The sequence below is a fragment of the Sorex araneus genome, chromosome X (assembly GCF_027595985.1).
Source record: "Sorex araneus isolate mSorAra2 chromosome X, mSorAra2.pri, whole genome shotgun sequence".
NCBI lineage: Eukaryota > Metazoa > Chordata > Mammalia > Eulipotyphla > Soricidae > Sorex > Sorex araneus.
The window spans coordinates 139,466,061-139,493,709 of NC_073313.1; the positions used below are offsets into that span (position 1 = coordinate 139,466,061).

At 37.3% G+C, this 27,649-nt stretch overlaps 1 protein-coding gene across 1 annotated transcript in view; it reads left to right on the forward strand.

Moving 5' to 3' along the window:
* HDAC8 (histone deacetylase 8) overlaps positions 1-27,649 on the forward strand; it is a 388,207-nt gene that overhangs the window by 67,503 nt on the left and 293,055 nt on the right. The window lies entirely within an intron of this gene.

Here is a 27,649-nt window from a genome sequence, read left to right on the forward strand (position 1 = left end):
GAAGATGTTCCGCATCACTAATTGTTAGAGAAATGCAAATTTAAGTCACAATGAAATACCACTGTATCCTCAGTACAAAGGCTGTAATAGAACAAAAAAGGAACAATAAATGTTGACAGGCGTGTACTTTATCACAATAAAATCAATGGGATTGATACCTTCAACTGCCCTCCATCCTATGGGGTTGGTTTCAGGAAATGAGACAAACACTCAAAGAGACAAACACACAAAGACTCCCAAGTTTTAGGGTCACCTGGGTAGCAGTGAGTGAGTTTACATGCTGGCCATTTATTTAATGGGACCGAGACCCTGGTTTCCAGTTACATGAATTGTTTAAGTTGAGGGAAACATAAACAATTTGTAAGCACATCAAACTTCAGTGACTACATTAATAGCAGAGACTAAGATATTTCACACAGTCAACCATCAGGCACACTTAAAGTATAGAATAAAATTGTGCCAATTTCCTATTCTATTTTTGCCTATGTTGCCCTTTGCATCTAAAAGACCCTAAAATATTTTATTCTACTCTTTCTTAGGCACATTTTTTTCTGGCCTTGTTATCTATTCTGTTCTTTTCTGGGCACATTTTTGCTTGTGTGTTTTTGCTTCCCTGATCATATTAAAAGATCTAAACTTTTTTTGCTCAGGGAATATCCCAACCTTGGGGTTTTTGTTAGGGGAACGATTTCCCATGGGCAAGAATGTTGAGAAACAGGAAACCTCATGCACTGGTTGGTAGGAAGATAGAATGTATAGAAACTGTGGAAAATAGTTCAGTATTTTTTTATTGTTGATTTTGGGCCAAACCCTGCTGTGTTTAGGGTCTAGTCCTGGCTCTGTGTTCAGGAACCACTCCTGGCAGGCTCAGGAGACCATATGGGGTACCAGGATCGAAGCCAGGTCAATGATGTGCAAGGCAAATACCCTACTCTCTCTACTATCTCTCCAGCCCCCATAGTTTTGATATTTTCTTAACAGGTTAAACATTGAGTTTACTATCCATCTCTGAAGTTCACTTGCAATAGAAATCAAAATATAACCTCTTTTTAAATTTTTTATTAGAGAATCACTGTGATGTACAGTTACAAACTTATGAACTTTTGTGTTTGCATTTCACTCATACAGTGATCGTTTACCCATCCCTCCACCAGTGCCCCTTCACCTCCACCAATGATCCCAGTATCCCTCTCACCACCCCCACCCCATCCCCCACCACCCCACCCTGCCTCTGTGGCAGGGCATTCCTTTTTGTTCTCTATCCTTTTGGGTGTTGTAGTTAAAAATATATGTCTACAGAAGCTTTAATCATGAATTATAGTAGCTCTATTCCATTCTAGCAATAACCAAAAGCTGAGAAGAACCCAAATGTTCATCAGCTGATGAATGGTTTTAAAAATGTAGTATATTGTTGTGATGGAATACTGTTTTGGTATTTTTAAAGCAAAGTACTGGGACCAGGGAGATAATACAGGAGTTAGGACATTCACTTGCCTTGCATATGCCCAACCTGGGTGCAGTTCTCAGCACCACAAAGCCACTCGAGCATTACAAAGTCTGAACCTGGAAGATCTTGATTCCTGTCAGAGTGGCTCTGGGTGGTCTCTGGTACTGCAGGGATTGAATAGCTCTACGTATTCAGTCCCTAGCACTGAACTGCTGTCTGGTTGGCCAAGTATTGCTAGGAGTATCCCCCAGGTTCTCCTGAGCACTGCTTGGAAGCACACACCCCAATTGAAAATACGTGTTGCAACTAGAATGTACCTCAAAAACATGATTTGCAGTCATGCTCAGAGGTACTTCGTAAATTGCATGAAAAATTTACCTCCATACAAATGCTACAGCAACTTTGTTCATGATTGTCAAAATCTAGAAGTGACCGAGATATACCAAAATAGATATATGGATAAGCAGACTGCTACATCCATAGAGTGGAATATTATTCAGAAATTTAAAATTAGCTATGAGAGAGAAATTTAAATACTATCACCAAAAAAAGAGATAAAAACAAGATGATAGTTGTGTTAATTAGATGAGGAGAATTTTTCCATAATTTATTTATACATTAAATCACAATGTACATTTCTAATTTCTTATGATTTTATATCTATTATACCTCAGTGGAGGTTGAATTTTAATGAGCTATCAAATCACCAAAAGATGTGGAAAATTTAAATATGTACTTCTAAGAGAAAGAAGCCAATCTGAAAAGATTACATACTGCACAATTTTGAAGATATGATATTCTGGAGAAGACAATATACAGGCAGTAAAAAAGGTTAGTAATTAACAGAGGCTTAGAGAGAAGTGTTGCATCATGTGGGATATTTGGGGTGATGAACCTATTCTGTATACTTCTCAGTGCTGAATATGACATAATGTGTTTGTCAAAAATCAGAAGATCATTTGCTAACATAAGGATAGAAATATAGATTAATAAAATTGAAAGCCTAGAAATATACTTTCATATTTATGGTCAAGTGGTTTTCAATAAAGGTACTAACATAATTACATAGAGAAAGGATATACTTTTCAACAGATGGTGCAGTGACAAATGAATCCACATGCAAAAGAATGGATTTGAAGTTTTGCTTTATACATAAGTGTTAACTCATAATGCACTCTAGATGTAAATGGGTGGTCTAAAAATATAAAGCTTTTATAAATAGAGCATAGGAGTAAATTTTTATAACCTTGGATTAGTTGATGTCTTCTCAGATACAGTGCCAGAAACATAAGCAGCCGATGAACAAATTGGGCTGTATAATAATCAAATGATTTTTCAGATTTCATAAACACTATCAAGAAAGTGAAAGACAACTAATAGAATAGAGAACACATTTGAAAATAATAGATCTGATCAGAAGTGCTAAATGAAACCACTCACACCTACTAGGATAACTAGAATCAAAGAGACAGGTAACAAAAAGGCAGCGGGTTGGTATGGAGACATAGTATAGGAGTTAAGGTGCATGCAAAGATTGCAACTGACCTTGGTTTGATGTCTTGCAACATATGATCCCCTGAGTGTTGCCTGGCAGAGGTAATCCCTAACACTTCATGGCCTAGCAACACTGAATCCTCGGGCACTTACCTTGAATATCCAGAACACCGGGCTTCTGCTTAGGAGATCCAAAGAAAGAGACATAATAAATACAGGTAGAGACAAGGAAAAGAAAGAACTCTCAGAATTCCTGTTGGGATTGTAAAATGATGTTGCTTCTTTGGGCTGGATCAATAGCACAGCGGGTAGGACGTTTGCCTTGCACGAGGCCGACCCAGGCTCGATTCCTCTGCCCCTCTTGGAGAGCCCGTCAAGCTACCGAGAGTATCTTGCCCGCACGGCAGAGCCTGGCAAGCTACCCGTGGTGTATTGGATATGCCAAAAACAATAACGACAAGTCTTACAATGGAGACATTACTGGAGCCCGCTCAAGCAAATCAGTGAACAACGGGACGACAGTGCCACAGTGCTACAGTAATTCCCACTTTGGAAATCAGTGTGGATTTTATCAAAATTGAACAGTGTAGCCATAAATGCACACGTGTTCGGTTGATGTTTCTTAGCAACAACCAGAAGACCAGTGTCTTTGGAACAAATTGAGTAATGGGAACAGAGGCAGAAGAGGACAAAGTTTATGAGGGTCATATCACACAAGGCCTTTATGTAGGACTTTGAATTTAATAGTGAATGTGATATAATTTTGAGCAGAGTCTTGAGTATTACTGAATTTGGCATTGTTAGGAATAAAACCTAGAATATTAGAAGGAAAAGATTGAATTATTGAATGGCCTTCAAGACCCAGCTTTGATTAGGATGTAATGATGTATATCCACAGTTTGTCCTAAGAACATTTGACCATCCTGCTTTTTGAGTAGGAAAAAATAAAAAATAGTGGTTGCAGTTCTTTAAGGTTTAGATTTGAGGTTCAGATCCTACAAGTAAACTAAGGTAGTAAATTAATTCGTAAGTAAATAAAATATGTAGGTTATTAGAAATGTCAGATTCAGAAATCCATATGAAATAAAGTTTCATATTTCTATCTATTGCCATTTTCCCAGCTTTTCTGTAAGTGATTAGAAGCAATTTAAAAATAATATTGATGGCAGAATGTCTCCAGCCTGAGAACTAAGCCTCGGTCCCGTGCCCACCCAGGAGGGGAAAGGTATTTCTCTCTCTCGCCTCTTTCTCTCCGGGGATGAAGGGCGCGGTCTCTGCCATATTAAGACGACCACAGATTGGGTTTTCAAGCCTGCAATGATCCAATATCTGGAAGAAATCTCCCTGGACTTAGTGTTAAAGTACAGAAATTCAAAACTGCGCGGCCGCTACTGCGGCCGCGCGACCTTATTTGTCTTCACAGTAGGTCTGAATCTAGTGGGGTACTCCTAACAACAATAGTGAGGTTTGTGTGGAAATATTGAATGTAACCAAAGTAAACAGAATGTAAAATGAAACTTATCAGTTACAAGGTAGGGGGTGGGGGGACGGGATGGGAGGTGTACTGAGTGGTTTTTTTTTTTTGGTGGTGGTATATGGGCACTGGTGAAGGGATGGTTGTTTCAGCATTGTATAACTGAGACCTAAGCCTGAAAGCATTGTAATCTTCCACACGGTGATTTAATAAAATAAAATTTTTATTTAAAAAAAAATAATAATATTGATAGTCAGGAGACTTCAGTATGAACCTCATCACTCTTAGTGACTATGACACCAATTGTAAATTGTCAAAGCTAACCACTAAAAAAGCTAAAGAAATTGTCTTTCTCACTACTTGTTAAATCATACCAAGAAATTAATTTTAGACCATTAAATGAAACTCAAATTTTCTTGGAAAAGATTCTCCTGAATTTCTTGTTTTACCAAATTTCTTCTTACTCATTTTTGTCCATTTCTACTTGGTGTTAGCAATCACTTATGCAATCACCTTCATAATTCAAATGATAATTCAAATCATATCTTCTCTGTCCTCTGCTCATAACCCTCTAGTGACTTCCCATCTCACTGAGCATTAGTCCAATCTCCTTTAAATGGATCCTGTGATTTGGTTCCATCAGTGCTCTCCTTCATTAATCGTGTTCCAGCCACAGTGGCCTTTCAGTTATTCCAAAGAGGCTGCATAGAGCCTTTGCAGTACTGTTCTCTCTGTCTGGAAAACTTCCCCATCTCAGCATGGGTGAGTTTATTTTAACTATTTCAGGTCTTTATTTTAGCATCATCTACTCAAGATTTCCTTATCAACTTACCTAAATAATATAGACACACATGTATTATGCTATCACGTTACTGTGAGTTATTTTTGTAATATGATAAGTCACAATATTCTGTTTTTGTTGCTTTTTTGTATTTTTATCTACTTCCATACAGCCCTCATTTCACACACACACACACACACACACATACACACACACACCATGATCCATCAGTCTAGACATTCCCATAATATCCGCTCATCACTATTTGCAGAATTTAAAACAGAGTAAGTGTTCTATACAAATGTGGAGGGAGGAGGAAAGGTCTTTAAAAAATACCCATTACCAAGTAATGTCTCATTAATTAAAATTATTTCTGAATTACCAAAGAAACAAAAACACTAAAAATCCATGTATAAAATTCCAATAAATTAATTTATAGTTTTTTTAAGATCATTGATTGAATTAAGCAATCAAAAGGCACAGAGTGCCCTGAGGAGAAAATACAAAAGCTGATTAGAACAGTTATAAGCAAGAATCTGAAATAATTAACAGTCTCCTCATAAAGAAAATTCCAGGTCCAGGTGGTTTTACTAGTTAGTTCTACCAAACTTTAAAAGATAACCTATTATTTATATTTCTTAAACACTTCAAAAAATGGAAAAGAAGAATATTCTTCCAAACATTACACTAATACCAAAAGCAGAATATAACATCACAAAAATAAATCTATAAACCAATATCCCTGATGAATATAGTTGCAACAATGCTTAACAAAATCTTAGTGAACCAAATTCAATAATATGTTTATAAGGTTGTATATCATAACCAAGTAGGATGCATTCTAGAAATGTGTGGATGGTTAAATGAAAGAAAGTAAAGTAATGTAGTGTATTATATCAATAAAGGAAAGAAGAACTGATCCTATAGACAGATGCAAGGAAATGTTTGAAAAGCTTCAACATTAGTTTATTATAAAGCAGAACAAAATGTGGGTAAAAATAACATACTTCAATAGTTATCCATATGCCGCAAGCCTAAAGGCAATGTCTTATTCAATGGTATAAATGACTGAAAGCTCTAGGATCAGACACAAGAATTTCCACATTTACTGCTGTTATTTAACAGTGTTGGAGATGCTAGCATAGCAATTAGGTAAAAAAGAGAAAAAATCCAGATTAGAAAAGATAAAGCAGAAGATCACTATGTGCAGATGACATGAAATACATATACATGACAGAACATATACAGAAAACATTAAATGCTCCACTAAAGTTATTTGTAACAATTGACAAACTACAAAATTGGCAGGCTACAAAATCAGTATGTTGCATTTCTACATGGAAAGAAACTACAAGTAAACGACACAAAGAAAACACTTTATTTGCAGTGGCATTAAAAATAATTGTCTTGGATTGACTTAATGAGACTAAAAGTCTTTTAGATCAAAATGTTTTCATTGCTAAATGAAATGGGAGAAATAAAGAGATAAAATTTTTCCATGTTCTTAGATCAGAAGAAATAGCATTCTTAAGATTATCATCCTACCCCAAAAATATATTTGATTAATCCCCATCAAATTTCCATAATGTTATTAAGACAGAACAAACATTACTAAAATTTGTATAAAACTTAAGATTCTAAGTATTCAAAGCAATCTACAATGAACAGAAGTTTGAGGCATCACATTTTCCAACATATAAACTATAAGGTCATCATAAGCAAACCACGTGGCACCATAATAGACTTTGCACTCAGGAATCACTACTGGCAGTGCTCAGGGTACCAGGTACCATGTACCAGGGTACCATATGTGGTGTTGGCAATATAACCAGGGTCAGCCACATGCAAGGCAAGTGCCTTAATCCCATCCTATGTTTCCAGCCCAACATTTGCACTGGAAACTTAGGTAAGCCTAAGGTAACCTCAGTATAAAATAAATTTTTTAAAAATATGTGCAGGACAATATAATGAAGAGCAATAATGCTTTTATTTATTTCTGCTTTTTCTTTCAAAGGTAAGCATTCACCTGCCAAATGATTCTGTCTATATGAAAACCATTTTATAAGAAAGTAACATGTTTGAGAAGTTTTGGGGGTTTTATCCTCATAAATTCAACGTGGTGCTTTATATCAAGATGGTCTTTGACCCAGCAATTCCACTTCTGGGAATATACCTTGGAAACCCAAAAACACAGTAGAAACACCATCTGTACTCCTATGTTCATTGCAGCACTATTCACAATAGCCAGAATCTGCAAACAACCTGAGTGCCCAAGACCAGTCAAGTGGATAAGGAAACTGTGGCACAACTATACAATGGCATACTATGCAGCTGTTAGGAAAAATGAAGTAGTGAAATTCGCCTATAAGTGGATGGACTTGGAAAGTTTCATGCTGAGTAAAATGAATCAGAAAAAGAGACAGACATATAATAGAATGACTGCATTCATTTGTGGTATATAAAATATATAAAATATGTATAGTAGAATAGTAGAAGACATATCCACAGCCAGGGAAAACAGGGACTAGGAGGACTTGTCAGTGGTTGGAATCATCCACAAGTGTGTATGGGATGGAGGGTAGGTACGATAGAGAAGGGACCTGGGTGACAATAATAGCTGCAAATGATCACCCTGGACAGGAAATGTCTGTTAAAAGTAAGTAAAGGGATATACGGGATAACTTTTCAGTATCTGTATTGCCAACCACAAAGCCCAAATAGAGAGAGACACACAGAGAGACAGACAGAGAAAGAGAGAGAGAGAGAGAGAGAGAGAGAGAGAGAGAGAGAGAGAGAGAGAGAGAAGAAAAGTGCCTGCCATAGAGACAGCCTGTGGGTGTTGATGAGAGGGAAACTGGACACTTGGTGTTAGGAAATGTATACTGGTGGAGGGATAAGTGTTGGAACACTGATTGAAACCTAATCTTGAACAGCTTTGTAAGGGTGATTCAGTAATAAAATCTTTAAAAAATTTTTAATTTTTAATTTTAATAAAATCTTTTAAAAAATAATTTTAAAAAAGATGGTCTTTGAGGTCTCCCCACAGCATAGAATCTTGATGCAGTACTAAGAACTACTTCTAATATCACCTTACAATAGATCTCCCTCCTTTTTTTGTTTCCTTTTTGTGGGGGACACACACTTGACAGAGCTCAGGGCTTACTCCTGGCTCTGTAATCAGGGATCACTCCTGGCTGGGGATTGAACCCCTGATCATGGCATGTAAGATAAGTGCTGTACCAGCTGGAGTGTCTCTCCGACCCCAGATCTTCGATCCTACTGGTTTCACATCAGTGAACGCCTCTTCTGTTTTAATATTAAATGGCATCCTCATGAGAGCCACCCCCTCCATCAATTGATTCAAGCCATTTCAGTTTGGTGTGCCTACCAAACAACACTGTCACATCTAACTTTATTTTTGGACACATTCAATGAAAAGTTTCCATTTATATCACATTTTAAAAAATCAGCAAACTAAGTGCAATTCTGTAGACCAGCCTCCGCATAAAATTATGTTCTTCGTTTTGCTCCTGGTTTCTTCTCTAGCTTACTCATGGGCTCTTAAAAGTTCTTGATATAGATACTGACCAGTCTATATTTAGTGTTCATCAATGTTTTTATAATTTATCATTTTGGACTTTGCAAATGTGTAATCTGAAGTATATATTAGTGGGGGGACACACATGGCTGTGCTCAGGGCTTACTCCTGACTCTGTGCTCAGGGAACACTATTGGCAGTGCCAGGAGGATCATGTGTGGTGCCAGGAATTGAACCCAGTCAGTTACATGCCAGATAATTGCCCTGTCCAGTGCACTGCCACGTTGGGCCTCTAAAGGATATTTTTCAAGAGAAGTATTAAAATAGTTTTCTCCATTCTTTCTAAATTATTCCCCATTCCTATATATTCTTTTAAAATTTTCAGACTTTGGTTCATAGAGATAGTTCAACAGCTAGAGCACATATTTTTCATGTAATAGACCTAGATTAAATCCCCAGCACCACATACGGTCCCATGAGTGCAACCAGAAGTGACGCTTAGCTATAAAGAAGAGTAGATCCTGAGTACCCACAGGTATGGCCCAAAAAGAGAAAAGAAAGGAAATAAAAGCAATTCAGAATCTACTAAGTGCTAAATGCTAATTGCTGTGCTATTTATTGAAGGTATAAAAATGACTAACATATAGTCCTTTCAATGGTTTTATAGTCTGAATGAAGGCACAGATTGGAAAGTAATTATTGCAGGTTAGTTGGGTGACTATGATACTAGATGCATGAATAAACTGCAGGAAACCCAAAAAATGGAATCAAATTTCTCTGCCTGGGAAAGGAAAGGGAAACTACAGATAGGTTTTCACAGCTGGATCTTATAGGGTGAATAGGAGGTTGTCAGTGGAGATGGAAGTCATTCTATGTCCAAGATTGCATATGTGCAAACCTCCAGAGGCCTGATGGATACATTATGTTTGGGATGTTGACAAAAGTTTGATATGGTTTTGAGTATTTGAAGGGAATGGAAAATTCAGAGTCCTAAAATATAAGCAGGGACAAAATTATTTCAGGCCTGTATACTTTGCTTCAGAAAGGATCTATTTTTCCTGTAGGCATGGGAATTCATTGAGGGGTTTTAAGCAGGGTAGTGATATTGTCGGCATAGTGCTTTTAGAATGTTATAATAATCAGTGTGAAATGTATGCTTAGAAGAGGGAACAGTGGGAGGAATACAGGACTTCTAGAGGCTCAGCAGCACGGGGCTAATTCCTTAACTACCATGGGAGGTGAATCAGTTTTGTTTCTCTACTATAAGAGACAAGCAGGGAACTATTTCTTCTCTTCATATGGAGCTGATGAGAGTAAGTGAGATATTTTTTTTTTCAAAATCTTTTCAAAAAAAAACTTTCAAGGTTAGGGTAAGATAGTTTAAATGGAAGCAAGCATAGCCTGCACCATGGAATTTAACACCGTTTCATTTACATCTAATGCATTTTTTAAAATGGGCATTAGTCCCATATTACAGACCCAATCAACTCAGTCGTAAGCTCTTCAACTCCAGGGTTCAAGATATGCTGTGTACAACTGAAAGCACAGACTGAATCCTCAGTAGCTTGTGTGTCAGTTTTAGCAAATCACCTGAGATTGAGGCATCAGAGGAGAGTTTATAGTAATGTTATATTTCAGAGATAACTATCTAAAGATGACCAAAAATAATTCAAGCCTTATTCAGTCAAGAAAGTCCCCTATGCTTTTTTCATTGGGCTTGACTCTTGTTTATGAATCTAAGAGGTAAACCATAAGCATTGCATTTGTATAGAATAGAATAATTGGACCAGATATATAGCTCAGTGATAGGGCACTTACCTTGCCTGTGTAAGGTTTTGGGTGCAATCCCTGGCACAGCAAAAAAAATTAAAAAATTAAAACCTGAATAATTATAATTTTTAGGATGTCACAATCTACATGTAAAAAATGTTCAGTAGAGTTCATACTATAATTGTAAGTACTATTTTAGGATTTTGAAAATCACTTGCAGAAAATGTAAAAGGAATAGATCACTTTTTTCTTTTTGGGTCACACCCAGCAATGCACAGGGGTTAATTCTGGCTCTGCTTTAGGAATTACTCCTGGCAGTGCTCGCGGGACCATATGAGATGCTGGGAACTGAACCTGGGTCAGCTATGTGCAAGGCAAACGCCCTACCCTCTGTACTATCACTACAGCCCCAAGAATAGATACATTTTATATTCTCTTATAAAGCATAATTTGTAATTTTTACTAGTAAAGTTATATAATTATGAAGAATAAAATATTTATATAACATAATTGAATAGAAAAAGCTCAAACATGAAAACACAGTATACATTTTTTTTTTTGCTTTATGGGTTTTTCCCTCCCTGTGAATCATTAAGTCCCACATGTAAAGAAATCATTCATATCTATCCTTTTCTTTCTCTTCAAAATGTTTTTTAACTTTGTTTATTTTAAACAAAGTCAGTACTACATAGTTAAGCTTTGTTGAGGGCTTTAATTTTATGGTCAAAAGGATATTTGAGTACCAACCATATATTTTCTTGGTTGATAAAAAAATTTTATCACCCAAAGCCAGAGAATGAAAGCATTACCTTCAATTTAAAAAGCAAGCACTCTTCTCATTTTCTTGATTCATCAGAGGTTGTGATAAGTTCACTGAACACAATGGCATTTCTTCCTGTCTGCACCAAATATAAACTCCAGTCAGTTTAATGGGCTCTATTACGTAGGTTGTGCTACAGACACATACTGACTCTTGAGACTAATGTGCCGGCACCAGGTATAAAAATACAAATATGTGTACATGAAGCCAGTGCATGCATGTTTTCTCTAATTAGCCTTAAAGGTTAAGCAGGCACAATTTTGATCAATTGTATCTAAATTTTTTTTCCTTGTGGTGGAAGAAAGTTAATCACATTTAATTACTCAACCTGCTATTGAGGTCTAAATCATTGGAGATTTTAGGTCTAGTAAATGAGAGTTAGAAATAGAAAGTGATATTTTTATTAAACAGGATACTCGGGGAGATGGAGTATTCTGGGTATTTGAATTTTCTGGTTTAGGGGTCAGTTATAATAGGCACTCTTTTGCTATTTTTAACCATTTCTTTACATATCGTACCTATACATTTCTATCTTAGTAAGCATGGTAGGCAGAACCTGATTGAATCTTTCTGTCACCTAAGGTTATGGTGTTTCTATACCTTAGATTATGGATAAGATTATTGAAAGTAATGGATATTAACTAAAATCAAAGCTGACTCACTAGTGGAATACTCCAGGAAATCACTTTTAGAAACTGATTAGACTTCTTTCGATTGACTTTCTTCTTTAAATGAAGGATAAATAAATGAAGATATCATTAGTCAAAGGAAGCCTTTGATTTGCTAATCTTTATGAAATATGAAGATATTTTAGAGCAGGAAAATTGTACCAGTGTCACCTGAGGAAAAAATGTGCTAAAGAAGCTTAGCTCTAGAAAAATGAGACTGCTCATCCAAGAGATACAGTGAATTTAGTTCATTGTAACATGTCTACTCAATTTATTCCCTAGCTGAATTAATTTTACAATAATTTCCAGGAACCTTCTCACTACTTAAACTCTTTTGTAGCACAGATGTTAAGTTTTGTTTATAAATTATGATTTTTAGTGGCAAATAGAACTGCTTTACACTTTTTCCACTAGTTTACCATGGACAGTATCATTATCTAAAGGGAAATAATGATTCTTAGATTCTAAAAGTGACCTTATGACATTTTTGACCATAATGAATTGATAGTCCCTTTTCTTGATTCATTTTCGTGAATATATTATCTTATTTCTACTCTTGCAAGCTTTCATTTGTCTTCAGTAATGACTGCTCATCATGCCAAATGGTGTGACATGAGAGCTGTGTAGAATTATGTTGCCATCACCTTATTTTATTTCCTGAATAACATTTTCATTTTTGTCACAGTTAATGGATTTGTTTTTATTAACCAATAGGGCCTTTTTGACCTAATCCTTTTTCATACATATTACTGTGTAAATCCTAAATCCAAAGGTGCAGGTTAGTAACTATATTAGGTTTATAGAGCAAAGAACCACCACAAAGTCAATTGGAGAAAATTTGATCCTGAGTCATACTTGCCTTTGGCAGGACGGAGGACTGAGGTATATTAAAAAAAAGCTATTTGGTAAAATATAAAAGAAACATATATTCTAATTCCAATGACATGTTTATTGCAATGGTTACATTTTGGTGAGATATTACAGTAGAACTCTGGGGAGAAAAGCTACTACTAGAATGATCTATGATGGGTCATTTTTTTAAACCAAAAGCTTCTTAAATCTAATCACAAAATTGCAGATAAGTTAGAGGCAAACAGACAAAATGGATTCATTTCATCCGCTTTACAAAATTAAATGGTGAACTGGGAATAGATATGAAGAAAGGATATTTGATATGAAGAAAAATATATGAAGTGTGGGAAATTATAAGGAAGAGAATAATTAATGTAGATAGAGTGATATCAAAACTATTCAGCTCTTTTTTTCCCTTTGTTTTTTTGCATCATACCCAGTGATGCTCAGGGGTTACTCCTGGCTCTACACTCAGGACTTATTCCTGGTGGTTCTGGGGGAACCATATGAGATGCCAGGGATCAAACTCTAGGCCAGCCATGTGCAAGGCAGATGCATTATATATGTGCATTATATATTTATATATGAAGTACTATATAGCTTTGGCCCCTTCAGCTCTTATTTTGGTCTGGGGGCCACACCTAACAGTGCTCAGGGCTTATTCCTAGCTCTGTGATCAGGGATAACTCTTGGTGGCTTTTCGGGGGACCATATGGGATATTGGGGATCCAACCGAGATCAGTCACATGCAAGACAAGCACCCTGCCTGCTGTATTATTGCTTCAGCCTCCAAAACTATGAAGCCTAAATTCAAGTTCAAGATTAGCTACTTTCTAACTTTTTTCTGTATGATCCCCCTTAGATATTTTATTTATAAAATATATCTAATTATACCTACCTTGCAAGGTTGTTGTGAAAGTCAGGTCAACATTTTAGAAGCACCTAGTGCAGTTCCTGGAACGAGTTGATCTATCAGTAAATGTGGAATAATTATTTTTATTATATGCTAACATAGAGGAAAATCAAACTATATGACTACCTGGTTCCAAAATCTGTAATGAAAATAACACTTAAAGATAAAATATAACATTTAAAGATAAAATAATATATGAGAAAGTCTTAGGAAGGTCAAAATAAGAAAACATTGGAAGCTAATAGTAACTTTTGACACCATGAATTTAAAAACATGTGATTGAATTATTGCTGCATACAATTAATCTGCCTAACAGTTCAGGTATTCAGCTCTGCCTGGATGAAGTAGTTATCTGATTTTGGTGGATTGCAAGCTGGAGTTCTCAGACTTGCTCCTGACTCTGAGGTTAGGAATCGCTCTTGGGAATGCTCAGAGAAGCATATGCAGTGCTAGGGATCAAACTGGAGTTGACCAAGTGTAAGAGAAGCACCTTACCCTCTGTACTATCTCTCCAGCTCTAATTTTTAATTTAAGTACCATGCTATTTTGATAAGAATCCCAGACTTCTGTCCTAATGGACATAAAACAGAAAATTAATTTGAGCAAATATTGTTGACTGAGCCCTGTGCGTTTTCTTAAAGATCAACTTTGTGGTTTGCAGTTTGCCACGCCGTTTTAGCAGCTCAGTGTCTCTGGTGAGGGAAAAAACTGCCTTGCTACAGAGCCACGGATACATCTCCCCAATTTTTCAAAAATATGTTTGTTGAACCTGGCCTATCCTCTAAGTACATATTTTTTTTGATGATGTGAAAGATGAAATGTTATAGACAATTAGAAAATGATTTTATTCAGTTATTTTAATAGGGAGAGGATTTACTGATGAGGAATATCCAAAGAAAAGGAAGGAGCTAGGGTTTTATGAGGCAGGTAAACAGGAGAATCATACATGAGTCTTATGGGAATCACAAGGAAAGATGGAGATGGGCCTTATCTCAGAATAATATGCAAGGTCTTTGTAGCTTGCTTTTTTTAATGTGGTGGAGTGGTTCTTAACTTTCTAGAGCGCACAGGGTTTAAATATACATCAACATTATCATTTTCCTTTTATTCAGATAAATATTCGTTGCTAAGCAACTGAGAGATAGCTCAAAATATACCATTGCAACACCAGACCCATCACCAGGGTGCCTATATTCTTCCCCAGCAGTGTCCCCAGGGTCCCTCCTAGCCCCCACTCCCACCCCAGGTAAGCTCAGTTCTCTAGACAAAACCTCCAGTTATGAAAAGCAGCAGTCTTACTGTGGCCTACTTTCGAAGGCCCAGCAGGCTCACTGAGAAAGCCAGCATGCTTGCAGGAAGAAAAAGACGGCCTGCCCTTCTCTCGAAGGCCCTAAATGAAGCCATGTTGTGGGTGAGGCTATTCTTTTTTATTAGGAAGTTTCCAGAAGTAAATATCAATCATCAGAGTGGAGGACATGGGAAGAGGTTTGAAAGGGAGCAGCTGACACTGCCCTGTATCTCAGACCATGGTCTAGGGCATTAACCTCTCTTCGCTCTTGGTGGGCAGAGAAGATGAGGTAGAGGAACTCCAGCAATGCTCTCAAAATGTACCTGAAAGCTCTTTCTTTTCCAGAATTCTAAGACCAGGTCACAGGACTCCTTTACATACCAAATCCATCCTTCACTGGGTTGGGCTAGACCAACAACAACAACAACTCCCACAACAGGGAGTGTATGCATGTGTGTTTCTAAAAATGCAGGAGTTGATAAGGAGAGGTTTTAAGATGATACCTCTATATTCACCTTGAGTGGCCCAAATGTGGATATATGAGACAGGAACTGAAATTCATAAACATGAACAGTTTTGTGTTTTTCCACTCTGGCTTCCAGAGAGGCCAGCTTCTTTGTGATGCCCAGATCCTGTGCCTTACCCTGTAGTACCAGTGATTCATATCATGGTAAATAAAGGAGAAAGAAGTTTTGTTTATATGCTGTTATAGCACTGTCTTAACCTGGGTTCTTGTCTCACCCAACTTCTAGCCACCTCTAGCTAATATATTTGTCTGGGCTTCGTAGGATTTTCATGAGTGGTTGATGTGGTGATTGCTCTATGGCCTAGTTTATGTAAATATAATGTCTTGTTTTTCTTCGTGTTATTTTTTTCACTCACCATTATTTACAATACTATCATGATAGGGTTTCATACGTACAGCATTCCAGCACAACACCCTCTACCAGAGTGTCTGTTTCTCTCCATCATTGTCTCACAGTCCCTGGCCTCGAACTCTCTCCAACCATCATCTCTGTGGATAAGCCCATAGATTCTATTGATGCGGCCCTTACTGTGTTTTTTCTTACACCACATATAAGAGAGATCATCCTGTATATGTTGCTTTCCTTCTGGATGACTTCACTAAGCATGATACCCTCCAGTTCCATCCACATAACAGCAGATTTTGTCTTTTCTACAGCTGTGTAGTATTCCATTGTGTATTTATACCACAGTTTCTTTATCCAACTATCTGTTTTTGGAAATTTGCTTTGTTTCCAGATTGTGGCTTCTGTTCGTAGTGCTACAGTGAGCAGAAGAGCACAAATGAGTTCTTTTAAGGTTTATTGTTTACAAACTTGATTCTTTTTGTATGAGAAAAATAGACAAAACAACTTTCATGAAAGATTCTGAACCATGCATACAAAAGGATTTGAGCCAATCTTGGGGGCACTCTTTGAATTGGGAAAATCTTGAACCACTATTTCTTTAGTGTAATTTCTTTTTACGGGGACAATTCTTCTGTCCCTCAAATTTCTATTTCCTCTTTGATTCCTCTGCCCTCCCTATAAAGCCCACACTCCATACATATTTAATTTGTAGTTTGTCTTCCTAAGTCTTAAGTGACTTGTGAAAAAAATTGTAAGCTGAGAACACTCCCTTGATCCCACTTTCCCAAATGAAGACTATTCCCTGTTGTTATTAATGCCAAGTACACATTACTGAATTATTTTTATCGTGACTGCTAGGGTAAGGAGGAACAATGAGGAGTCCATCTTACAGAAATTTGTGTCAGAAAACCAAAACATATACTCAGGAACTTTTATCCAGGTATAAGAAACTTACGTGAAACTAGACAAAAGATAGTTTAACAGGAGAGGAACAAATGTAACTCCATGTTTACTGCTAAGAAACCAAAGATTTGTATGGATTCTTGAATGTATTGTAGGGGAGTAGTCAGAGATGGGCAGAGTAGTCTATTCTTTGCCTGATTCCCTCCCCTCACTTCTGAACTACCTGAAGACTCCATGAGCTTTAATGATCCCATCATCAAGAAATACTTAATGGTTGATTTTTGCTTTCTAGACACTTTTCTTTCCAGTTTTCTATCATTTTTCATACATATGCTCATCTCTCCCCCATCTTCTGTCTTTTCACTGAATAAGTACAATGAATGAATAAAAACTTACTGGTAACTGAAAAATGATGGAGTAGGTCTTAACTATCTAAATCTCAATAAAATTTTATAGAAAAAATTATATGAATTTCTCAGTTGAAAGCCAATGTCTTAACAGATTCTAGATTCAAAATAAGGCAACAAAGTTAAAATTAAAATACTGTTTCTTAATGACTGACACTATACTATAGTTGTCGGCTATTTGGCAGAGAAGCACCAGGACTCTGACAAATAAGTGTTTTTCACAACGGAAACACCATCTGCACTCCTATGTTCATTGTAGCACTTATTCACCATAGCCAGAATCTGGAAACATCCTAAGTGCCCAAGAACAGATGAATGGGTAAAGAATCTATCGCTCATCCACACAATGGAATACTATGCAGCTGTTAGGAAAAATGAAAGTCATTAAAATTGTCTTTAAATGGGTGGACATGGAGAGTATCATGCTGACTGAAATGAGTCATAAGGAGAAGAAAAGATATAGAATGACTACATTCATTTGTGGTCACTGTCACTGTCATGTCACTGTCATCCCGTTGTTCATCGATTTGCTCAAGCAGGAGCCAGTTATGTCTCCATTCATCCCTGTCGCATGCTACTGTAGCCTCATGGCATATTGGGGGCACTTTTAGGGTCAGAGGAATGAGGACCATCATTGTTACTGTTTTTGGCATATCGAGTATGCCATGGGTAGCTTGCCAGGCTCTGCCGTGTGGGTGGGATATTCTCGGTAGCTTGCTGGGCTCTCCAAGAGGGACGGAGGCTTTTGGGGCAGCCTCTAATTGGCTTTACAGGTGTTCCCAGTCAGGCATATATATATATTTCCCTCTATGATTTGTTGCCTACTGTCTGAATCCATCAAATATGGTATGGTAATTATGGAGAATGGGTAGTGTCTTATGATGTGTCCAGGAATATGTTCACTCATATGTGAGGTTCAGCCCGAGCATGTGGAAAGAGGCCTGGAGTATGGCTGCCGTTGAGTTGTGGAGGTCGGCTGCTGGGGTTGGGTCACTTGGGGCGGGGAGGGCTCTCACCCGCCCCGCTCTAGGGCACCCCAAGTAAAAACAGCCTGGCACGGAGTCTGCTGGCATGGTATGGGGGCCTCATTTTATGCTCCCTTCTGGGAGAAGCAGCCGTGAGTTCTGGATGGTGGCTGATGAGGAGTTATATATTTGTGACATATAAAAATAATATATAGTAGAAGACTAATATCCATGGCCAGAGAAAACAGGGTCTAGGAGTACTGTTCAGTGGTTGGAACTAACCACAAGTGTGGGGAGGGGCTGAAGGTAGATAAGATAGAGAAAAGACCAGTTGACAATAATAGCAGGGAATGATCATGCTGGACAAGATCTGAGTGTTAAAAGTAGGTGAAAGGAGATTCTTGATAACCTTTCAGTATCAATATTGCAAACCACAATGCCCAAATGGAGAAAAATGCCTGCCATAGAAGCAGGCAGGGGATGGGGGATAGAGGGTGATGGTAGGGAACCTGGGGACACTGGTGCTAGGAAATGTACATTGGTAGAGGGACAGGTGTTGTATTACTATATGACTGAAATCTATTCATGAACAGCTTCGTAAGGGTCTATCTCACAGTGATTCAATAAAAAAGTTTTAAAAATAGAAAAATCCTGGGAAATAAATAAATAATGTGTTTTTATATGACAGGTTAGAGAGATAACACAGGATTATGACACTTGCCTTGCAGGTGGCTGATCCTGGATTGACCCCAGATGCCAGGATATGGTTCCTCAAGCACTACCAAAAGTGACTCCTGAGCACATAGCTAGCAGACCCTGAACACCACCAGATGTGACCCAGCTTTCCCCCCACAATGTATTTATATTAATTATTAATAGCATTGGCCAATACCTGTTTAACCTAGGGAGGGCTGAGCATCTGTTGATATGACAGCTCTTCATGCATCTCATCAATAGTAACATATCAGATAAACCTAATTGTTTCTAGAACATCTCTTTAAAAGGACGTTCTCAATATATATTTAAAAGAACAAGCATTTTGTGATTTTCCCCCAGGGGTTCCTCTGGGACTCAATTAGGATATTGGGTTACCAAAAAGTTGTAGTTTGGATATTCATTTAACCAAAGTGACAGCAAAGTGTAAAGCATTATAAAATGAACATAGATGATAATGTGGTTGTAAAGAACCTCAGCTTCTTCCTAAATGAGAATAATTTGCTTTCTTAAATAACAAGCACTTAATAAAGTCACCATAAACTAAAGAAGGTTATTCTAAGAGATAGAATCTATAATCTAGAACTTAGGTGGCAAAGCAAAACATTTACAATCTGATATTAAGAGAGCAATGGTAATCTAAAAAATCTACATAAATCGTGAAATGGAGGAAAGAGTAGGAATAAACACAGGGGTCTTGAAAATGAACTCAAGACTTGTTTTCTTTAAATTCAAAAGTGGAAGTGTAGGTCTTCTAATCTAAGGTACTCAATCACCCTCCAAAAATGCTTAGGATGAGTTAAAAAGCAGAGGAAAGCAGAAGCACATCACTCTAGAAAGTGTCAAAATGCAAATAGGTAATATAAAGTCAAGAAAACAAAAGTCAAATTGAAAAACATATTATGAATTCCTAAAATGGCTTTAATTTGGCAGTCAGTAATTTCTTGAAATGTCAATGCATTGAAATCCCCAGTCAAAAGGCAGAGAGAGTCTGGATGGATCAGAAAATAAATCCAACCTGCTCCTACTTACAAGAACCACACTTTAGGGGCTCGAGCTATAGCATAGAGGGTAGGGCATTTGCCTTGCACGCGATCAACCTGGGTTCTTTTCCCAGCATCCCATATGGTCCCCTGAGTACCGCCAGGAGTTAATTCCTGAGTGCATGAACCAGGAGTAACCCCTGTGCATCACTGGGTGTGACCCAAAAAGCCAAAAAAAAATGAACCACACTTTAAGTCTGACAAAAAAACAAACAACGACAAGCACAGAAGGAAAGCATAGAAAACAATCATACAATCTAATTGAAGATCAAAAATGATCAGTAAAAGCCATACTAAAAATGTAATAAGATGTCTGGTTAAACATTATATACTGATAGAGTGATTAATGCATTGAGGTGACTTTGTTTTTACCAACATCTGGAAGACTAACATCCCATTCTCTTCATCGGGCAGATCAACCAAATAAAAATAAGGAAATGAGACCTAAACAATGAATTGGAAGGGGGCTGGAGCAATAGCACAGCGGGTAGGGCGTTTGCCTTGCACGCGGCCAACCCGGGTTCGATTCCCAGCATCCCATATGGTCCCCTGAGCACCGCCAGGGGTAATTCCTGAGTGCAGAGCCAGGAGTAACCCCTGTGCATCACCGGGTGTGATCCAAAAAGCAAAAAAGAAAAAAAGAATTGGAAGAACTAGAATTATTAGACATGTATATCCACCCACTACATACACACAAAGCTGAATACAGTGCACATGTGACATTCTATTTCTTTTTCTCTCCCTATCTTCCCCTGTTTATCTCAATCTTTCTGTTTCTCTTTCTCTCTCTCTCTCACACACACACACGTACGGCTTTAGACATACAAGGCAGGCACCCTATCACTGAGCTATGCATCCCTTGGTCCCTGCACATGGAGCATTCTTAAGGATAGACAAGATCCTGGGACACAAACCAAATGTCCATAGAATATCAGATCTCTTTTCAGGCCACATGCTTTCTCAGTAGAAATTAATCATAAAAGGAAATTCGGGAAAAACTCAAATACTTGGAGTCTAACATACTACATACTACCAGCAACTGTTATGTGAAAGGGGAAATTAAGTAAAAAGATTTATGAAATGAACAAGACTAAAGACACGGGCTATCATAAACTATGGGAAACATAAGAACAGTATTAAGAGGAAAGTTCATAGCAGTATGGGCTAACATCATGAAAGAAGAAAAAAGTCTACTTAATTTCATGTCTCATGAAACTAGAAAAATAAGAACAAATGAAACCCACAGTAAATGGAGGGAAATAAAAAATATTCATAGAAATAAGTGTTGCCAAAGTCAAATTCAGTACTGATGGTTAGTGAACCAATATCTGGTTTTTCAAGAGAATAAACAATTAGCTTGACTTGCAGAGGCAAAATGAGAGAAAACTAATAAATAATGTAAGAAACAGAAGAGGAAAAGTTACATCAGATATGTCAAATATAAAATTGAGGGGCCAGAGTAACAATTCATACAGTGGTTATGGTGCTTGCCTTGCATGCAGCCAGTCTGGGTTCAATCCCCAGCACCCCATTGGTATCCTGAGTTCACCAGAAATGCAGAGCTAGGAGTAAGCCTTTGCACTACTGGTTGTGGCCAAAACAAATAAATAAATAAGTATAAAATTTATGAATTGGTTGATTTTAACTACTTTTTGCCACTAAGCTGAAGAACCCAGAAAGAAAGGATGAATTTGTAAAAGTAGAAATACCAGAATAGATCAGTTACATGTAAGGAAATTCAGATAGTAATCAAAAGTCCCCCCAGGTCTAGATCTTTTTACTAGTGGGTTCTAACCAAACCTTTAGCATACCTATTCCTTCTTGTTTTTTCATTTTTTCAAACATTTATTAGAAAATAAACTAAGACCATTTCAATATCGGACATACTGCTGTACCTAATCATAATCAGTTTTATACCTCTATAATTTGTAACACTGTTATTATGCAAAATATAATCAAATAAACTGCATGACATTTTATAGACACCCTTAACTATCAACCTAAATGAGGTCTAAAATGATTTTTTAAGTATAAGAAAGAAACCATTTCAATTCTCTGTCTTCAAAAGAAAACAATTGTTTAATTGCTAATTAAAATTTCTTTCTTTTTTGAATCACCATGAGATCGAACATTACAGAATTGTTCATGATTGCATTTCAGTCAGTGTTCCAACACTCATCATTCCACCAGTATAATTTTCCAGCACCAGTGTTCCAAGTTTCCCCCCTACCCCTTTAAGTCACCCCCACCCCAGCTTGTCTCTATGGCAGGTACCTCTCTCTCCCTCTCTCTCTGTCTCTCTCCCTCTCTCCTATTTTAAGCATTATGGTTTGCAGTACAGATACTGAAAGGTTATCATGTATATCCCTTTATACTTGGCAACACTCAGTTCTTGCCCAGAGTGATCATTTCCCACAAGTATTGTCATAATGGCTCCTCCTCTAACTTAACATCCTTAACATCCGTCTCCCACACCATTGACCAACCATTGACCAGTCCTTCTGGCCAGTTTTCCCTGGTTTTAGATATTAATTTCATACTTATTTTTATATCCCACAAATAAATGCAGTCATCTGTCCCTCTCCTTCAGACTCATTGCATTCAGCATGATAATTCTCCAAGACTATTCATTTATAGGCAAATGACATGACCTTATTTTCCTAACAGCTGTGTAGTATTCCATTGTGTAGATGTTCAATACTTTCTTTATCTATACATCTGTTCATGGGCACTCAGTTTGTTTCCAGATTCTAGCCATTGTGAATAGTGCTGCAATGAACATAGAAGTGGAGATGGTATTTCTGCTGTGTGTTTTTGGACCCCCAGGGTATATTCCAGGAAGTAGTATTGCTAGATCAAATGGAAGTTCAATTTTTTGTTTTTTGAGGAATGTCCGTATTGTTTTCCAAGAAGGCTGAACCAATCGGCATTCCCACCAAAAGTGAATGAGAGTCCCTTCCTCCCAACATCCACGCCTGACACTGGTTGTTTTTTTTCTTTTTTTTTTATGTGTGTCAGTCTCTGTTGTATGAGAGGATATCTCATTCATTTGATTTGCATCTCCCAATGATTAGTGATGTAGAGTATTTTTATGTGCCTTTTAGCCATTTTAATTTCTTTAAGGAGTTTCTGTTATTACTTCTCCCCATTTTTGATAAATTTTTTTGTAAAATTCTACCGGTATATGTTTGATATTAACCCCTTATCAGATGGGTATCGGGTAAATAATTTTTCAATTTCATGGGCTGTCTTTCTATTTTAGTTGCTGTTTATTTTTTTATATAGTAGCACTGCTATTTATTCAGCCATTGATTAAGCTGATTGAAGCAGCCATGAATTCCACATTATTTTTTAATTTAAAATTTTGTTTTAATTTTCCATAAAATTGTTCACCATAACTGTTTGCACCCAGTATTTCAACACCAATCCCACCACCACTACTTTGAATCTTCCCACCACCACCCCAGCCTGCCCCTTAGGCAGATGCTAAATAATTTATTTTGTATTGCTTGCCAAGAATAGTGATATCACATTTTCGTGAAACGGTTGCGTGCTCCTGGATTTCTAAAATTTTTAAATATTTCAGGTCAGGAGGCATCTCAGCCCCGTGCTTCTCTCCTCATTTGTGTCTCTGAATCATGATCTTTAAGGCACTCAATTGGCCTGCTATAAGAAAAAATGAAATATTTTACTAACTCCTGGGTGGAACTAGATGGTGTGATGTTATGCAAAATAAGTCAGAGAGGGAGGAACGCATGCTAGATGATTTACTTGTATGTGGTGTATAAAGAAAAACTCCAGGAAACGGACAATATCCAGTGAAAATAAACCCTAGGATTTCACAACTGAACTGAGGTTACTGAGTTGGGGACTGGGGAAGAGTTGAGGGGTGGTGTTTGAAGGAAGGACTAGAAGTAACATAGGACGTTATGTAAGGCCTTTTGTAGCATACATCAAAAGCATAAACAGTAGGGGCTGGAGAGATGGTACAGAAGGTAAATCTCTTGCCTTGCACATACCTGACCCAGGTTCAATCTTTGGCATCCCATATGGTTCCCCAAGCCTGCCAGGAGTAATTTCTGAGTGTAAAGCCAGGAGTTACCCCTGAACATCACTGGATGTGACCCCCAGAGACACAAAAGCATAAACATTAATACCATTGTAACCATGCCACCAATAGAATATTTTTTAAGAACAGTCATTGTTAAAAGTTTGTTGAAATTATGGCTATCTGGTTAAAGCTATATTTATTGTAATCTCAAATAGTACATAAAATTAATGTCAGCTCATTCAGTCTTTAATTCAATTTAGGATGAATATTGTCAAGTTGAATGAAAAAGTTTCATGTATATTAATACTTAATACTAGTAAATCAAAAACACATAATTGATTTTATTAATTTAGTTGCTGATCAAAAGCAACTAAATTGCTTACCTGAAGTTTTCAAGCTTGAATTCTGGAAGACAATTGAGTTTTTAAAAAGAGTACCACTTTTTAAATGCAGCAAAAGTCTTAAAAGTCAATTTCCTTATTATCTGGGAATTTTAGGAATGTTCTATTTATCTAAGCACTTTTCCTATAAATCAGTGAAAGTAGGTCTCCATTAATTTAAGAGGTTTCATAATCAAGTTTGTTATAATATCTGGAGGTGGGAAAATGTTCTGCAATGAAAGCTAAAGACCTTTTTGAATCATAGACATCATGATTATATTACTCAAGCTATTGCTGTAGGGAGAATGCACATTAATGATGAAATTTTTAAAGAAAAGGAAGGGAGCCAAGAGTTTTATAGAGAAAGTTAAACAAGGGAATCAGTTGAAAGTCTTATAGGAAGCATAAAAACGGCTTTATTCTTTAATTTTTTTTTGGTTTGGGGCCACACTTAACGATGCTTATGACTCACTCTCAGCAGGCTTGGTGGGGGGGCATATGGTGTGTCAGGGATTAAACCAGGGTCACCTGCATGCAAGATAAATGCCCTGTCCATTGTACTATGGCTCCAACCACTAAGATGGTTTTATCTTCCAGTATGGCCAGGCAGTATGGTCCTTTATTCTTAACTGTTTTTTCAGGAAACAATAGAATTAAGGTTTTTGGTCCATCACTAATTACCAAAAGCACAGAGCTCAGACAAAATTCCAGTACTGCCAATGTTTTTTTAGTTTTTTTTTTTGGGGGGGGGGTCACACCTGGAAATGCACAGGGGTTACTCCTGGCTCTTCACTCAGGAATTACCCCTGGCAGTTCTCAGGGGACCATGTGGGATGCTGGGATTAGAACCCGGGTCGGCTGCGTGCAAGGCAAACGCCCTACCCGCTGTGCTATCGCTCCAGCCCCCAGTACTGCCAATGACTCTGTTTTGTTCATATTTTTATATAGAATTTTTCAGTATTCTCCATTTTATATTATTTATCCATTATGTGTGTATCAAGTCAGAAATCTTTTTGTTTGTTTGGTTGGTTTTGCTTTTCTGTGCCTATGTCTTGTCTCCCCAACATAGTTGTTGGCTCTCTGAGAGAAAGTACTATGCCTTATATTGATTTTCATTTCTTCCCCTTATTGCCCTCCTTTTACTTAGCAATTAGTTTTCCATCCCAGTTACCCAAAGGTTGTTAGTGATGATGAAGATATATCTCTTTGATATGCTAAAACAGCAGACTTAGGAAATGTAAGCTTTTCATGTTCAAAAAGAGCATCCAAGACCTTTTGGAGTTCTTTAATCATTTTCCCCTTTTTTGAGAGGGTGGGGGGACCACATCTAGCTTTCTTCTGGGCTTCCCCTTGGCTCTGTGCTAAGGGGTCACTGGTAGTGGGTGCTCAGGGCTACCATATATGGTGCTCGGACTGAACCAGAGTCAGGCAAGCGCCTTAACCCCATACTATCTCTCCAGCTCTACACATTTGATTTTTATTTATTGAGAATTCATGGATTGGCACGTCTTTTTATTCATTTTCCCTGGTTGCATGCCTAAGGTCAAACTGTTCTACTAGATGACCACTTTCATGACGCAAAGCCAGCATCAAGTGATAATTCTTTCTTCCCAAGTTATCTAGTCCATTGATTCTGTCTATAAACCAGAACATTGTTCAGAATATGAGATGTTCTTATGGAACAGATTTTATTAAAATGTGTACACATTCTGTAGCACTAGAAAGAATGTACAGTATTATACTTGTAAAAATTCCATCTTAAATGACGATCATCCCTGAAGTTCGGTTTTAAGAAAAGTATCAAGAATAGCTTAGGAAAATGGGCTAGATATTTGAGGTGTCTGTGGAAATAAAAGAAATAAACTTTTAGTATGAGAACTTAACGTTTTTGGTTAGGGAGAGGAAGATAGCTCCAAGGGCTTGAGCACATGCTTTGCATGCAGAAGTCCCAGAATAAATCCCTGACATTGCATGGTCAATTAAGCATCATTGGTAGCAACCTCCAAGCAATGAGTTGGGTGTGGCATTTGAGTACTGCTAAGTGTTGCCCCAAAGCAAAAACTTGACACTGAGGCAAGGTAACCTGTTTGTATCTAAACCCTAAGACCCAATAACAATGAAGCCATGGGACCCAAACTATAATGATTAGAGTTAAGCATTTCTGTACCTGTCAAGCATTTAGGTACAGGGTGGAGAGGAAACCTGGGGTCATAAGTGGAGGGATGAGGTTATGGGGATTGGGTGGGACTGGAAGTGGGAGCATGTATGCCTGAAACCTTATTATAAACAACATTGTAAATCATAGTGTCTAAATAAAAAAAATAAATCAAAAGTTATATATGCTTGATGTAATGTTATTTTATGTCTATTCAACAAGGCTTAATGGAAGTACAATAAAAGTAGGTTGACAAGAGTTTAAAGTAGCATATTAAGGGGCTGAGAGATAGTACAGTGAATAGGTCACTTGCCTTGCATATGGCTCACCCCGATTCTATTCACAGCATTCCACATGGTCTGCCAAGTCCTTCCTGGAGTGATCCCTGAGTACAGAACCAGGAGTAAGCACTGAGCACAGTGGAATGTAGCCCCAAAGCCATGGAGAAAGTTGCATATTATAACTTATAGCTAAAAAATTAACCACCAGTGGAGTTACTGATAACAATTTTACTCCAAGAAACAAAAGTAACTTTAAAAGAGGCTGCTTCAGTCACCGTTGTAACAATCACTTTTACAGAAAGGCAACATCAGTATGCAGCCCAGATTATAAATTTATACATTCGTTGCTCAGTTTCTATGGGCAAGTACTAAGATTTACTACACATATACACATACAAATATGCATACACAAAATATCTAGCTTATCCAAAGGTCAGTACAAGGAATCGAACCTCCAACATCTATAGCTAAACAAAATTATCTTTGAAGTCTCTTCTAGATATTATTTGCTTTATAGTGCCATGAGTGATAATCATATATTGAATGATCTTGAGTCATTAGAGGGTTTGGTCAATATAGTTATAATATTCTAATCCTTAAAAAATTTGCTATCTTGAATGGAAAATGTTACCAATTGATTCCAATATTTAGTTTACCAAAACACTGAATTCCCTCATCATTCTGGACCAATTACTATATAATCTTTGTGGGGAGATTTTTGTTTTTCTTAGAAGGAGCAATTGTAAGGGAGTAGAGTCTCAGGGGTTATATCCTTGGCTGTAAAGACTCCCTTGGATTGCTTTTTGCTGTTGGCTATAGCAACTTGTTTTCTT